At 31.7% G+C, this 16,836-nt stretch overlaps 1 pseudogene; it reads right to left on the minus strand.

Moving 5' to 3' along the window:
* Positions 1-1,120: 1,120 nt before the first annotated feature.
* Positions 1,121-16,836, minus strand: part of LOC107895510 (glutathione S-transferase zeta class-like) — a 35,784-nt pseudogene continuing 20,068 nt past the window's right edge.

Genomic DNA, 16,836 nt, shown 5'->3' on the forward strand with positions numbered 1-16,836 from the left:
AACATGGAATCACAAGACCAAAGGCAATTAGAACACCTACAGATATAATTAACCAAAGGACATCGTGAAAAGCATCAGATTTAGCTGACAGAGAACGGCAAAAGCCATATTTATGATCTTCATGATAATGAAGAGGAGAGGATGGAAGATTTAGCAAATTTGTCCTAATCTGAGGAGGAAGAAAGTTTCAACTATGAAAATGCACTAGATGAGTGGCCAAGGGAGTTGATGAAAGCATGAGTGAAAGAATATTGAGAACCCAACAATCTCAACTAACATAAAAGTTTACAAATTTTAATTTTGAGGGGCTTGAACTCAATTTTATTTTTATTTTTGGATTTTGTAATAATTATTTTGTTACTTTAGGATTTTTGTGTCTTTGTAGGCTCACCATAAAGATTGTTTGATTTGATTGTGGAGAGGCGACTGCCCTTAGTTGTAGATTCAAGCCTAAATAGAGAAAGTTTCTCTTTTCTTTATGCTTTTAAACATGGAGGGCAATGCTTAATTTAAGTGGGGCTTTACAATATTTTCTATTTTTAGTAAATTACGTTAATTTTTTTTAAAATCGAATCTTTGCGAGTATTTAGCAAAATTATTCAATAATTGCAAAGTAAGTAGCATACGAATTCTTGTGATGAAATATTATTTGAAAAAAATGCTATGTATTGTTTTACATGGTTAGATTATAAGTGAAGTTTGAAGCTTTCATTGTTGTCTCATAGGAGGTACATAGATTCATAATAAATTGTAAACCAATGACGAACTCTCTTCAATATTTTTAAGCATGATGTCTAGAATTCATTATTCTATTTTCTTTCAACATAAGTAGTTCCAAATGCACATTAAATTATCTGTCTTTCCAATTATGTGAGACTTTCGAACTAACCTAATATTATTTCTGCAAACAAAGACGTGAATATGGAGATCGAGAAAACCACCAAATTCGGATATATATATATAGCATGCCTTTAACTTCTAGTTCCGGACTACATAATCCTTATTATCATTGATAATATTCGGAAGGAACAACAAAGAGCCCTTGTTCAAGATTTCGAGCCACCAAACAAATGGACCATTCAACAGTAGATATGTCCCATCCACCATCATAATGAGTGCCTTATGTTGAAGGAGCATTCGGCTGATTCTCTGGCATGCCATTTTGGAATTCTGGTAGCTCACTATATGCCTCCTTTACTCTAGATAAAAGTTGGAATTTTGCCTACAAAATAATAGAAAAAAGAGAAGTCATGTTAGCAAGAAAAACTATTGGAGCTAAAGCATAAAAGAGATATCGACTTCAAAAGTTCAAACCATGGAAAACTTTTATCAGTAATGGAATTATAGCATAAAATGCCAAAGATTTTAAATGTGAAGCAATATTTCTCCAACTCACAAAAAATTTTGAAACCTAAGAGCAAATAGAAAAGCCAGAGATGCATAAATTTTGTGTGTGCGGAGAAGAATGGAAACTTCAAATGAGTTAAAAGTGAACAAATATCAATTAGATGGAGAAAATAGTAGTTAATTGAAAAAACAAATTACCAGGTCAACATTGAATAGATTAATCCCAATATGAAGCTGTGGTGCTAGAAACAAATCTGCCTGCAAATAAAGTCAACCAGCCATATTTATGTATATATTCAAAACATTTCTAAATAAATGGTTCTAGATATTTCTTATTCTATGGTACATTAGAAGTGAACTTCTAAAGGGTTAATGATATTAGCTAATGTCAAACAAAATTTAAATCTATTGCTAATTCATTTCATCCGAAATGCAAAGGCATATATAGTTCAGGGGTTGAATGGAAATTAGATGTGAAAAATAGAATGTCGATAATGACAATGTATCGGAAAGAAAAGAAAAATAAAAATAAAGAACACACAATTTTTTACGTGGAAACCCTTTCGGGAAAAAATCACGGCCAAAGGAGAAGATAATTCACTATGTTGAATTCGAATAATTCAAGAAGAGTATAGACCACGTCTATTTATAGGTTACAAAAACCTTATTCTAATCAACTGTTAATAGAAGCAATACAGTAAGGTCGAAACACCTTATTCAAAAAAATATTAAACTGAGAAAGTATACTTCTATTTGGGTTTCACTTGTACAACCTGTACCGTACCACAGAGGTCGCACCCCGATTGTAACCCCAGTATCTTGCTTAATGGGGATCTATGATGGGCTGCAGCCTTCGCCCTCACAAATCCCCCTATTTTGCCACTATTTTTTTTTAAATGAATTTGGATCACATATTTAACACTAGATGATGCCTTACTTACATTTCCCTAATCACATATTGCTGCATGAAAGTATAACAGTTTTTGCCAGATCTTCAATTGCAAACTTTGTAAGCAAAGAGACTTTTTTAGTGTTCATATCCTCAACCCCCCTCCCCTTTCCTAACACTTGGTTGTCTCAACCTAACAAAACAATCAAACCACATTCATTCAAAGTGATGCCAAAAATCCTTTAATCTACAATATGCAACAAAGATACAAGCCTTTTAAAACTCTGAACACATGCACATTTGTGCATTAATTTTTAAGATTTTAGCCTAATTTTATAGGCACAATTAAGTTTAAAATTAAGTGATTCAATTTAAAGAGATTAAATATTATGCTTTGGTAGGAGTTAAACCTTATCCGTTCATTCAGTTGTTTGATAGACATACCAATCAAATGTTGATCATTATAAATTGATCCTCCATTGACTTGTTAGAGTTGCATAAAAGAAAATATAAAAAATCTAGACTCCATTATTTAAGGTTTGTGTAATTAAGGGACAAAGTTAAGAGGAAGAAATCAAATTATCATGGTATTTTTCATTAAATCCAATGACCGACACCAATTTCACACCAAGTAAATCTTATATTTTGTTAAAATAATATTATTCTAAAGATCCTATAATTATTATTTGTGAGATATTAAGTTTTTGGTTTGCAAAATATCAAAATCATAAAGTTTTACATGTGGTATCAGATCCAGGTTGAAGACTAAATGATTTTTCATTGATTGATATGGTTTTATTGTACTTTTTTATTGTTTTAAATGAACTCCTAATCTTCATGTAAAACCATTATAGGTTAGAATCTCTAATTTTGATCTATATTAATTTTTTTAGTTTTAAGTATTTATGTTAATGTTGTTTTTTTAAGATTTTACGAATTTAAGTTAAATATGTATTTTAATATTTTGCATTTTTGTACTATAAATTCATGGACCATGAGCATGGGTAAATATAGCTTTAAAAGGTTTAATGCATGAATTGATATTATATAGTATTATGTATCCTTAATTTAAGGTCGAGTGTTTTATGAATAAAATCCTCTCTTAATTCTTTGAAGTTACAACATTGAAAGTATAAAGTTTTTGTTTTTTATTGGGAGAGAGAAAGAGAATGAGAATGTGCCTTTTGCTTTGATAATTTGATGGATGAGATTTTCAATGCGAGGTTATGGATAAATTTCCATTATGCTACCATGCTTCTGAAGGAGTAAAGGATACTCGGATTTTATTGCTTTAGTATGCAACTGTTATTTATTTATAGCACTAATTATATTTAGTTTAATAGTTTGTAAATTAGATTTTAAACTTTACTATAAAATTCAGATAGATTTTAAGTATTTTTACACAAATAAGTATTAAAGCTCTTTTCTTCTAAAACTGAAATTGTTTAATTTGATTCTCTATAATGTATATAATTTACTAGTCATTAAAGTGGCTAAATTAGAAAGTTTCGTAGATGTCAATTAAATTATGCATGTCTAATTATCAATATCCATAAAATTAATGAAATGCTTATAATGGAAAAATGAATAATTAACTTTTACTATTAGAACTTCAGAATTTACCCAAAAATGAATATTTTACTCTAGAAATAGTGAAAACTATAGTAACAAATTAATATTTTTGGTAGATATATACTTTTTGTGTCCAAAAACAATGTATATATTAATTTGATGTTATTTATTTGTCTATTAAAGTTACTAGCATTCATTTATGATAGTATACTATAGCATTTACTCAAAGGGAGAATTAAGATATGCTTTAAGTTGTTTGCTTACGTGGATTCATAAAGTAAATTTAATGTTTTGAACAATTATGCATTGTTTTGTATTTACCTATTATTTTGAAGTCATATCGCTTCATTCACATGCCTTATTTATTGCCTTATTTAATGGGTCAAACTTCTTTAAATGAATTAAGTGAACAAGTTAAGTTCCATTTAGATGTTTTGAATCTTGACTTATTACTATTAAAAGATAAATTTGCTGCTATTACTAACATAAACAATGAGGAAGAGAAGTTGTACCATAAATAATGTGAACGATCTAACAAATTGAGCTTCTTCTTTTCTTTTCTTTTCTTTTTTTGAATGACTATTGCAAACAACATTCAGGCCAAAATTAGACAAAGTAAAAGTGCTATAGAATATTTTATATTTGTGGAAAATGTTTTCGTTCTGCGAACAAGTAACTCATTGGTATTTCAATAGAACAACTTACGACCATGAAGTTTGATAGGTTGACATATCATTAAGATAACTAATATTACAACAAAGCTAAAGACCTTAGGATGATGGTTGATGACTTTTTTTTAGTGCAATTTAATTGAACTTACTACTTTTGAATTATGACCTAACAAAGGACTTAAGGCGAAAGCCAACAAACTTAAGCAAAAGAAAAACACACATACTAATGTCTTTGATGGCGAGAAACAGGAATGAATGGCAGATGCATATCACTTTTGTAAGAAAATAGGACACTATAAAAATGATTGCCCCCTCCCCCCCCCCAAAAAAAAAAAAGAAAAGCAAAGCTTAGTTTTAAAAGAAAGGTAATTTTTATGCTTTCATATGTTTCAAAACAAACTTAATTGAATTTCCTAATAATACTTGGTGATTTGATTTTAGTGCTACTACTCATGTATCCAACATGATACAAGGATTCATTATGATTCAAACCTCTAACCCAAATGAGAATTTTCTATATATGAAGAACCGTATGAAGACTTTGATTGAAGATATAGGGACTTATCATTCGGTCTTGGATACTAGCTATCACTTAAACTTATTTTAGACTTTTATGTAACTTCAGTTTCTAGGAACCTTATTTGTTTTTCAGATTTTGATGTTTCTAGGTTTAATGTTAAGTTCGAACATGGTTGTTCCAGTTTATTTAAGAATAGTACGTTATTGGTTCTAAAAACCTTATTGATGGTTTATATAAATCAAAACTTGATCTTTTTTTTACAAATCCTTATTTGCTAATTATAACAATGTTGGAATTAAATATAATATGCTAAATGAAAATTCTTCTTACTTGTGGCATAAACGTTCAAGTCAAGTATCCAAAGAAAGATTAGAAAGATTAGAAAGATTAGTCCAAATGAGATTCTACCGAATCAATATTTTATTGATCTTAGTGTATATGTGGATTGTATTAAGGGAAAGCAAACTAAACATACTAAAAAAGTCGACACAAGAAGTACCCAACTTCTTGAAATAGTGCACAAATTATATGTCGACCTTTTTGAAGTTTTACCTTTTAATTCAAAAAATATTTTATCACTTTTTATTTTTATCACTTTTATTTTTTGCTTTTCATGATATTATTACATCTATTTACTTAATGAAAAATCTCAAGTAGTAGATGCCCTAAAGGTATACATTAATGAGGTTTGAAGGCAATTAGATAGAAAATTGAAAATAGTAAGATAAAGTAGATGTGATGAATATTATGGGAAATACACTAAATTAGGACAAAATTCAAGTGCATTTGCAAGATTCTATAAGAATGAGAAGTTAGAAAAAGTGCTTCAAAATAAGTTGTGGATATACAAGAAATTAAAGTAGATTTTTATACGTATAAGTTTTCATTTATCTGCCACTATCATAAATGTTGTTCCAGTAATTTATGAGCTTCCTAATAATAATGAACAACATTTAAATGATGAAACACCCATAAAAGAAAATAACTCAAAAAGGTTTGATGAAATAAAGTACAAATGGTTCAAAGAAAATAGACTATTCATGATGATTATGTGGTTTATTTGCAAGATTCATATTTTGGTATTGGAATCAATAAAGTTCTAGTTTCGTTTTCACAAATGATAAATAGTGATGAGTCTGGCAATAAAAAGACTTTCTCAACAATAGTTAAGAATCTTTAAGAATTATTATGACATTGGTGGCTTATTATGATTTAGACTTACGCTAAAGAGATGTGAATTTGTAAATGGAGATCTTTAGGAAAAAATTTCATGTGGACCAACTTGAAGATTTCTTAATTGAAGAAAATTATCATATGGTGTGTATGTTGGTCTCGTATCCTAAGTGTAGTATATTCGTTTTTATACTTGTATTTTTTCAAACAAATTAGTTTAATAAAATTATCCATGAATTACATTAATACCCTTTTTATATTGTCCTCAATGTTTTTCGCACGTTTTTGCATTCAAAGCAAAATGGAAGTAAATATTAGCTCACTAGTTATCTAATGTTTAACTACTACTAAACGATATTATGTGTTCAGATCATAATATGGAAAGAAAACTTATATTAATAGATGAAACTAAACATGTCCTTAGTCTAATAAAAAATGAGTAAACTGATTGAAAGACTAATATGTCGTCTATCAAGTCTAATTGGAGAGTTGTTTTGTCTTTAGCATCGGAGAGAATGACTCCAAAAAGATAGAGACATAAAGGTGATTTACTGGACTAACAATACATCGGACAGGACCCAAGTAGTGACATTCATAGTGTGACATAACTTAATCTTGAATGGATGGTGGATATGTATGTATGACTCGTATACTTTGATGTACGTAAAAGCCAAAGTTCAAAAAGATAAAGAATCAAAAGTTGGTACGTTGGGTATACAACTACTATAGTCTATAGCACTATCCACAATAGTGGAATTCATAACCCAAGAAATCGGTAAATGATATCCTCTCATTGACATTACATGATAGATGAAAAGTAAACATAGTGACGGGTCGTTTGTCCTTATAATGAATGGTTTAATTACTATTCGATAGTAATTGATTTTTCATAAAGAAAGATATAATAGCTACTATGAGATAAAATAGGATCATATTTGGAAAATAGACTTATCTCAAAGATATTAAAGATATCCTATGAGGGTAACATACTTATGACAAAGGCATTGGACAAGTACTGATCAAATAGCTTCCGTAATGGTATGTAATGAAGAAGAGCTCAGTCATAATACTATAGTGGAATGACTTTGTAACTAAATTAGTTTATATTAATAGGTGAAAAGTTGGAACTTAATTATAAATCATTTGATCCTTAATTGCATATGTCCAATCGTTCCCTCTAGTAGCTCATTGAAAATAAAATCAAATGAACTAAAACAGATAGAAATGATAAAATTAGAGAAATTAGTTACATTTAGAAATGAATGTGGTTTCTCACTTGATATGAAATGACCTAAGAATTAATTTAAGTTTTTCGAATTATTATTTAAGTAAATAACTGAAGTTCAAAAATGAAATTAAATTAATTAGTCATTGTGAATCCGTTAAATATGAAAATTAAATATATTTTCTCACAGGTTCTTTTACGGTAAAGTTGTCATGACTTTAACGGAATTAGAATTTAGTTGAGAAATTTATCTAATTAAAAAATTAATTAATTTAAATTAATTTAATGAATAATATTTATTTTGCGATAGAAAAATATGTATTGGGTTGGAATAAATTATAAAGTGTTAGATTAAAAGTTCAAGAAGCACATGCAATTAGACCCACTAGGGTTAGCCGCCCCTCTCTCCTAGTAGAACTAGGGGACTTGTTTTTCTACTAGATAAGTATTATTTTATTCTACTAATTCAACCAGTATTCTTAGGTGTCTCTCTATAAATAGATGACATTGATAGATCGATTCACATGTAAGTTTTCAATGTTACTATTCTGCTAAAAAATAGTCAGAATTTATTTCTAAGTATCAATTCTATTTTCCAGGGATAACAATTCTACCTATTTCTATAGAAAGAGAGAAATTTACTTTCCTATTGAAAGTAAGAAAGTTATTTTTGGTTATATGTTTGATTCATGATTATTCAAGACCACACTTGAAGCGATTCATGGTACAAGAATAGCAGAGAAAGTCGTTAGGTTAAGTCGGAAATGACAAAGATCCATCTCGCGCAAATACCACTACAGCAAAACAGGTTTTTAGCGGCGCTTTTAGCGGTGTTTGTACAAAAAAATCCGCTAGAGTTCAGCATTAGCGGCGTTTTTTCAAAAGTGCCGCTATAGATCAAGCATTAGCGGCACTTTTGCAAAAAAACCGCTAATAATTTCTGCAAGACGCAGTCGTTTCGTTTCGACCCTTAGTTTCATTAGCGGCGTTTCTAAAAAACGCCACTAAAGGTTGAGTATTAGCGGCGCTTTTACAAAAAAAACGCCATTAATAATTTCAGCAAGACGTAGTCGTTTCGTTTCGGCCCTTAGTTTTATTAGCGGCATTTCTAAAAAAACGCCACTAAAGGTTGAGTATTAGTGGCGATTTTACAAAAAACGCCGCTAATAATTTCAGCAAGACGCAGTCGTTTCGTTTCGGCCCTTAGTTTTATTAGCGGTGTTTCTAAAAAACGCCACTAAAGGTTGAGTATTAGCGGCGTTTTTTAACAAACGCCGCTATAGGTTGACCATTAGCGGCGTTTCTAAAAATGCCGCAAAAAATATCAACAAGACGCCGTCGTTTTATTTTAAACCTTAGTGACATTAGCGGCGTTTTTATAAAAACCCGCTATAGGTCTAGTATTAGTGGCGTTTCTTATAAAAACGCCACAAAAAGTATTTTATCTATATATTTATTATTTAAATGGTTTATTTATATTTATATTGATTAAAATACAATTTATTTTCAATTGAATATTTAAATTCATTAGAAATAAATAATGACATTTAGAAAAAATTTGAAAATAAAAAAATAAAAAATTAAATGTTAAAAATGAAAAAAATTAAAATACTATTATTTAAAATAATTTTAAAGCTTTTTGAGTATATGACTGATTGTTTGTCAAAATATATATTAAAGAAATTCTTATATGATCGTAAAAGACATAATATTAATTTTAAAATATGGAATTAATTATCATTATAGTTTAGGGTTTATGGTTTATGAGCTAATATTTTAATTAAGGTTTAGAGATTATATATGTGTTTAGGGATTATGGGTTTAGGGGTTGTGGTTTAAAGTTTAAGGATTAGTGGGTAAAGGTTAAGGGTTATGGATTATGGGTTTAATGGTTAAAGGGATAGGAGTTAGGGGTTAAAGGGTTTAGTTAATGGTTAAGGGGACATGGGAGAGGGGTTTATGGTTTTTGAGTTAATGTTTTAAGGTTTAGGGATTTTGGTTTATGGTTTAAGGGTTGGGGTTTAAGGTTTAGGGGTTAATGGTTAATCATGGTTTAAGGTTTCATGGTTTAGGGGTTTATAGTTTGGGGTTTAAAAGGTATGCATGGGATAGGGGTAATGGGGTTAGGGGTTATGAGTTATGAGTTTAGGGCTTACATGGATAGGTGTTTAGGGTTTAGGGGTTATAGGGTTAAAGGGATAGGGGTTAGGGGTTTAAGGTAATTATAGCGTGAAAAATTTGAAATACTATTGTTTAAAATAATTTTAAAGTTTTTTTTGGGTATATGATTGGTTTTTTTTAATTTATATATTAAATAATTTCAAAATTTAAAGATTTCAAATTTAGAATAATTTTCAAGATTTCAAATTTTAAATAATTTTCAATATTTCAAATTTTATCTAACTATTTTAAATAATAGTTAAATTTTAAAAAATTATTTATTTAAAAGGAAAAAATTAAAATACTATTATTTAAAATAATTTTAAATTTTTTTAGGTATATAGTTGATTGTTTTTTAATTTATATTATTTTTAAATTATATATTAAATAAATCTAATTTTTTAAGGCTTTAGTGGCGGTTTTTATAAAGCGCCGCAATAGGGTACTTATTACCGGCGTTTTAGTAGAAAACGCCGCAAATATGTGTTATGTTTTCATAAAATGGTGGCGTGTTGCTCTTGTTATTAGTGGCGTTTACCGAAAATGCCGCAAAATCTGATAAGTGGTTAGCAAAACGGCGACGTTTTATCATTTTTATTTAGTGGCGCTTTCATAAAACGCCGAAAATTTGTATTACAAATCCTTGAAACGCCGTTTTATCACTGTTGTTAGTGGCGGTTGTTCCAAAACGCCGCAATAAGCTATGTGTTACCGGTGTTTGTTTCAAAAACGCCACAAATATGTGTAATTCGTGAGTAAAACGTCACCGTTTACTTTGTTTTTAGTGGCGCTTTGTTGAAACGCCGCAAACCGTATTCAGTTTGCTAACTAAACGGCGTCGTTTTTTTTCCACCTTTTTTTCCCCAAAATTACACCCGAAAAACCTTAAGTGTTTTCCCCTTAAAATTTTCCCCCTAACCCTAAATTTTCAACAAATCGATCCCCAACCCATCTCTCCATCGCCAAACCCGACCATCTGTTGTATTTCCGTCGACTCGACCATCTGCTGCGTCACCGTCGCACTCCTTTTTCCCAACGAATTGGTAAGCTGACACCCTTACTCAACTCTTTCACCCATTTTCTTCTCGATTCTTCAAAAAAGTCTTGTTTTTCCTTCTTTTCCTCAAAGTATAATGCAAATCCCATGAAATAAAAGGTTTAGTATGAAGGCTAACTATTAGCAGTGGAGCATATATTGTAACACCTCTAACCCGTATCAGTCGCCAGATTGGGGTTACAAGGTATTACTTGAACTAAATATCATTTTTTTTTTGTTTTAACATTAATACATGCACACACTTGGACTAACTTTTAAATCAAACTATTATTAATATCACATAGCCAATTGTAACTTTGACACAATCTAGTATAATATTAAAACATATAAACTTTATAAGTCAATATCTATATATATGTATTCAAAAACATGAATTACCCATATCAAGCCGTGAACATGTTAAAATAAACATACACATGTTCGGTTATAACTAAACTACTTTCAATGCCATATCACATATAACTCATTAACCTATACAACAATCAAAATTCAAATAATCCATTCAATATGCAAAGCAAAAATCGAATCAATCCACTTCATACATTCAAGACATTAAACAAATTTGATACTCATAAAAATATATATATATACCACTCCACCATAACACATTGCCAATTAACCACAAAGAGCTTAATCATAATCCAACAAAATCGAATTTAAGCATGTAAGTTAAGCCATTTTCTCATGGCCTTTATGTACAATGCTATCAAAACAACAAAGTCTCCCAAAATATTATCCTATACATGCCATAATGTTAACTTAGGATTAACTAAGAAGGGGTACCAAAACGTTGCTGGCAAGTGTGATGACTTCGAAAATGGTCCCGAGTATGGAGCGGATCAAAAAGAAATCTAAATAAGAGACAAGTGAACACACCAAATGAGTTTTCAACTCAGTAAGTCATTAGCCATATAATACAAACAATTAGCTGAATATGTCGATCTAGAATCTAGAAAGGTTAATAGATTATCGAAATTATCAATTCAACTACTAGTCAAGTCTTACTGTTAACTCAAGGTATCATATAACCGAATACCTTAATTCCTCCTTGTAATATTTAACAACGATGAAATAGATGTATTCATATACCTATAATTAAATTTTCATGTCCCCAATTTCCTATTCCGACAATAGTTTTGCCCTCCATTCAGTTCCTGCATTTATTTTATCAACAACCAATTTTGCGCACGTAGTGCTCAAGCAAGGAAATTCATATCCATAGTACCATGTTAACCCGCACACATAGTGCCTTAGTAATTCACATACATATTGACATTCCAATCCGCACACATAGTGCCATACAAATCCGCACACATAGTGCCATAAAAATTCGCACACATAGTGCCATTCAAATTCGCACACATAGTGCCAAAATCATTTCGTTTAAACAAGTGATTTATTCAATTATCTAAGTATAATCGGTCACATGCCTTTCAATCAAAAGAATACATAAACAAGAGTAATTCTTTCACGATATGCATACACCAATTATGTATAAAATAACCAAGTTTAATTGCTTATAGACTTACATCGTTTTAGATGAAACGGTTGCAATCGGCTACTCGATATTCTTTGCTTTGCCCTTGCTTGATTCCCCTCCTTTGGGTTCTTGAGCTATAATAAATAAATTAACTAATTTAATTACATTGCTAGTTAGTTATATCCCATAATATTAATGATTTCATATCACGAGAATCACACGGCTAAAATTTGATTTTTTTCTCCTTAGGCTTTTAAGCCATTCGGCTATTGTTCACCTAATACCACATTACTATCCATAACCCAATCAATATTTCAATAAAACACCTATATTTATATATATGTACATACGGTAACCACTCCTTGCTAATTACTCACATATATATATAAATTTAATAATTTCCATTTCATCTTATAACCATCGTTGTTCAAGACATTGAATCTTCAACTAAAGTTTATCTAATGTCTCAAGGCCGAATGCATATAAATTTTTAGCATACATATAAAGTTTATACTTTAAATAATTTATTCACATACTAACAAGCCGAATATCATCTTCACTAAACATTTAAACCATAATTCCTTAACAATCATTTCACTTTCAGCATTATCACTACCAAAATAACAATTACAAAGTTTCAACACATAACCACCTTGACCGAATACTTCTAAAAACTATCAAAAGCACCACATTTGTTCATACCATCATTTAAGTTCACCAATATCTATTTAGCTAGCTCATTTTCACCTTTATAATATTTCTATCCAAAACATAAAAACACTATCTTCTTAACATTTATCCATTATAACTGAATGCACATTTTGTCACCAATTCAAAAAAAATTCACATATGGGTTATAATAAGAGCTTGATTCCTAACTCAATTTTCATAAAATTTAATAAAAATAACATAAAATCCTACCTTAATTAACCCTTAAGATGGCCAAATGCCCTTGACATTTTCCTTCTTCTTTCCCTTATGTTTTTGGCAATGAGGATGGAAGAGAAACATTCTATTTCCTTGTTTTTATCACCCCCCACTTAATATATTATAACTTATTTTATATTATAACATATTACAATTATATAATCTATTATTATAAAAAGCATATAATTATTGTATGCCAACCCCATTACCGAACCCATAATTTAAAAAGGTAAAATAGACAGGCAAATCCACCCTTTTAGTAATTTAACAAATTAATCCCTTGGACATTTACCTACCACATTTTTAAAGTTCTCAAACAAGTCCTTTTTAGCTAATTTTACGTCCAAAAGACAAAATTAAAATACCAAATTTTCAAACATATTAATTCAGTCATTAAGCATATAAAATATATGCAATTAAATAAAAAAATAAATTTTTATGACTCGGTTTTGTGGTCCTGAAACCACATTCCAACTAGGGTCAAATTAGGGTTGTCACAACTCTCCCCCACTTAAAAATTTTCGTCATCGAAAGTCTTACCAGCAAATAAATTCGGATAACGTTCTTTTATAGAGCCTTCGAGCTCCCAAGTAGCCTCTTCTAGTCCATGTTTGACCCATAATACTTTTACTAAGGAAATATTCTTATTCCGTAATTCTTTCACTTCTTGAGCTAAGATACGGATCGGTTCTTCTTCATAGCTCAAATCAGATTGAATCTTAATTTCAGATGGATTAATTATGTGCGATGGATCGGATCTATAACGTGATGCATCGAGACATGAAAAACATTGTGAATCTTTTCAAGTTCAGGGGGTAAAATTAATTTATATGTGACTAGCCCAATTCGTTCAGATATTTCATACGGCCCGATGAACCTCGGACTCAATTTGCCTTTACGGCCAAATCTGAGCACCTTTTTCCAATGTGAAACTTTAAGAAACACTTTGTCTCCGACCTGATATTCAATGTCTTTTCATTTTAAATCCGCATATGATTTCTGACGATCTAAAGCTATTTTCAGACTTTCACTGATTACTTTTACTTTCTGATCAGCATCTTTAATCAAATCAACTCCGAAGATTTTACTTTCATTAAGCTTGGTCCAAAACAACGGTGTACGACATTTACGACTGTACAAAGCCTCGTAGGGTGCCATCTTAATGCTTGATTGAAAACTATTATTGTAAGCGAATTCAATCAAAGGCAAATATCGTTCCCATGAACCACTAAACTTAAGGATGCAACATCTCAACATATCCTCGAGTATCTAAATTATCCGTTCAGATTGACCATCAGTCTAGGGATGAAGAGCGGTGCTAAAGTGCAACTTGGTACCCAAAGCTTCTTGCAATTTCTTCCAAAATCGCGATGTGAATCTCGGATCTCTATCCGACACAATAGATATAGGTACCCCGTGTAACCTTACAATCTGAGAAACATACAATTCAGCTAGCTTGTCCAATGAATAATCCGTACGTACGGGAATAAAATGAGCCGACTTTGTCAGTCTATCAACAACAACCCAGATCGCACCTTTCCTGCTTGACGATAACGACAACCCAAATACAAAATCTATCGTAACTCGATCCCATTTCCATTCGGGTATCATGATCGGCTGAAGTAACCCTGAAGGCATTTGATCTTCCGCTTTCACTTGTTGACATATCAAACACTTCAAAACAAAGTCAGAAATGTCTCGTTTCATACCAGGCCACCAAAACTGACATTTCAGATCATTGTACATTTTCGTACTACCCGGGTGGATTGACATTCGGCTACTATGAGCCTCACTCAAAATCATCGAAATAAGTTCTGAATTTTTTGGAATACACAATCGAATTTTGAACCTCAAACAATCGTTGTCGTCTATCTGAAACTCTGATTCCACATTAGAAGCACATTCAGCTCTTTTAGCAACTAATTCATCATCGACTTTCTGAGATTCACGTATTTGATGAGTCCATAATGGTTTGGCTTTCAATTCTGCTACTAACATATTATCAGATGAAACGGACAGATGTACATTCATTGCTCGTAAGGTAAACAGTGACTTGCGACTTAAAGCATCGGCAACCACATTAGCCTTTCCCGGGTGATAGTCAATGACAAGCTCATAATCTTTCAACAACTCAAGCCAACATCTTTGTCACAGATTCAAATCTCTTTGAGTAATCAAATATTTGAGGCTTTTGTGATCCGAGTATACATGACACCTCTCTCCAAACAAGTAGTGTCGCTATATTTTCAAAGCGAATATGATGGTAGCTAATTCGAGATCATGGGTCGGATAGTTTTTCTCATGCGGCTTTAATTGCCTTGACGCGTAAGCTACAACTCAACCTTCTTGCATCAATACACAACCCAGCCCAAGTAAGGATGCATCACTGCATATGATAAACTCTTTACCGGATTCGGGCTGCACTAGCACTGGAGCTTCAGTCAAATAAGTTTTCAATTGATCGAAACTTTTCTGACATTTTCCTGACCATTCAAACTTAACATCTTTTTGAAGTAGTTTCGTCATTGGTGAGGCTATCATCGAGAAATCCTTTACAAACCGTCTGTAATAACTAGCAAGTCCCAAAAAGCTCCGAACTTCAGTAACATTTCTTGGAGGCTTCCAATCGAGTATGGCTAAAATTTTGCTCGGATCAACTCGAATACCCGATGCGGATACCACATGTCCCAAAAAGCTAACTTCTCTCAACCAGAACTCACATTTACTGAACTTAGCATATAACTGCTTATCCCGTAAAATCTGCAACACTAATCTCAGGTGCTCGGCATGTTCGATTTCATCCCGCGAATAGACCAAAATGTTGTCAATAAACACAACTACAAACCGGTCCAAATATTGTCTGAAGATCCGATTCATCAAGTCCATAAATACTGCAGGGGCATTAGTGAGCCCAAACGGCATAACTAAGAACTCATAGTGACCGTATCTCGTTCTGAAAGCAGTTTTAGGTATATCTGAGTCTCGGACTAGCAACTGATAATAACCCGATCTCAAATCTATCTTTGAAAACACTGAGGCTCCCTTCAGCTGATCAAATAAATCATCAATACGCGATAACGGATATTTGTTCTTTATTGTCACTTTATTCAATTGACGATAGTCGATGCACATTCTCATGGTTCCGTCTTTCTTTTTCACAAACAATACTGGTGCACCCCAAGGTGAGAAACTTGGTCGAGCGAAACCTCTATCCGTCAACTCTTGCAACTAAGTTTTCAATTCTTTCAATTCCGTTGGTGCCATACGGTATGGGGCTATCGAAATTGGTGTAGTCTCAGGTACAAGTTCGATGCCTAACTCTACCTCTCGAACGGGTGGTAATCCCGGTAATTCCTCAGGAAAAACAACTGAATACTCACAAACCACGGCACTGATTCAAGTTTCTTTTCTGACTCTTTTCTATCAAGTACGTACGCAAGATATGCTTCACACCCCTTTTTCACATATTTCTGAGCCAATATCGAGGATATTATTGCTGGCAATCCGTTTAGGTCAGTAGACTCAACTCGGATTATCTCATTATTTGCACATCTCAAATCAATGGTCTTTCTTTTGCAATTTACAACTGCATCATGTACAGTCAACCAACCCATACCGAGAATAACATCAAATTCATCAAACGGTAAAAGTATCAAATCGGCTGGAAACCAGGAACCTCAGATTAGTAGGGGGCATTTCTTACACACCTTGTCGACAAGCACATATCGACCCAAGGGATTCGACACTCGAATTACGAACTCAGTAGACTCAACAAGTAGAGTCTTACTAGACGCTAATGTTTCACATACGTAAGA

The sequence above is a fragment of the Gossypium hirsutum genome, chromosome A10 (assembly GCF_007990345.1).
Source record: "Gossypium hirsutum isolate 1008001.06 chromosome A10, Gossypium_hirsutum_v2.1, whole genome shotgun sequence".
Classification (NCBI taxonomy): domain Eukaryota; kingdom Viridiplantae; phylum Streptophyta; class Magnoliopsida; order Malvales; family Malvaceae; genus Gossypium; species Gossypium hirsutum.